This window comes from Fulmarus glacialis, unplaced genomic scaffold (assembly GCF_000690835.1).
Source record: "Fulmarus glacialis isolate BGI_N327 unplaced genomic scaffold, ASM69083v1 scaffold6496, whole genome shotgun sequence".
In the NCBI taxonomy this organism is placed as follows: Eukaryota; Metazoa; Chordata; class Aves; order Procellariiformes; family Procellariidae; genus Fulmarus; species Fulmarus glacialis.
This window is the reverse complement of record NW_009218649.1, coordinates 5,772-6,308: the sequence shown is the minus strand read 5'-3', so window position 1 is coordinate 6,308 and position 537 is coordinate 5,772. Positions and strand designations below refer to the sequence as shown.

General features: G+C 51.0%; 1 non-coding gene across 1 annotated transcript; it reads right to left on the bottom strand.

Moving 5' to 3' along the window:
• Positions 1-223: 223 nt before the first annotated feature.
• On the bottom strand, positions 224-297 carry TRNAR-UCU. Its single transcript has one exon. It is a non-coding gene; the product is annotated as a tRNA-Arg (tRNA).
• Between the last annotated feature and the right edge of the window lie 240 nt (positions 298-537).

Here is a 537-nt window from a genome sequence, read left to right as displayed (position 1 = left end):
CCTAGCCATTCAGGAGATACCAAAAGGAATGAGGAAAGGGGAATATGATGAAAGAGAGATGCCTTAGAAGGGGAGCACACAACTTATGTGCATCAGCTGTAGAGAGGGTGTCGTGAAAAGTCATTATCTTCCCGCCTGAAGCCCTCAGGGATGTTATAAATGTAACGGATTGGGACCTATAAAGGAACGTGCATTAAAACAAAAGAGACACCTGCCTGGAGATCATCTCTGCCGGGACTCGAACCCGGAACCTCTGGATTAGAAGTCCAGCGCGCTCGTCCATTGCGCCACAGAGACCTCACCATGAGTGCAGCATCGGCACCAGAACTGAAAAATCCCGCACGTCCTGCAGCACTGGAGGGGTCTCAACACCCCACTCTCACGGCATGGCACTGAGGCAGCGTGAAAACCTACTGCCCAGATCGATCTCCCTTGCAAATCAACATCTCTAGGCATCCCCTTCTTCCACAGGGACGGGCAATAATTCTGGGTATGATGTATATCTCACACAGCAGCAGGGATGCAGCAAAAACCTGG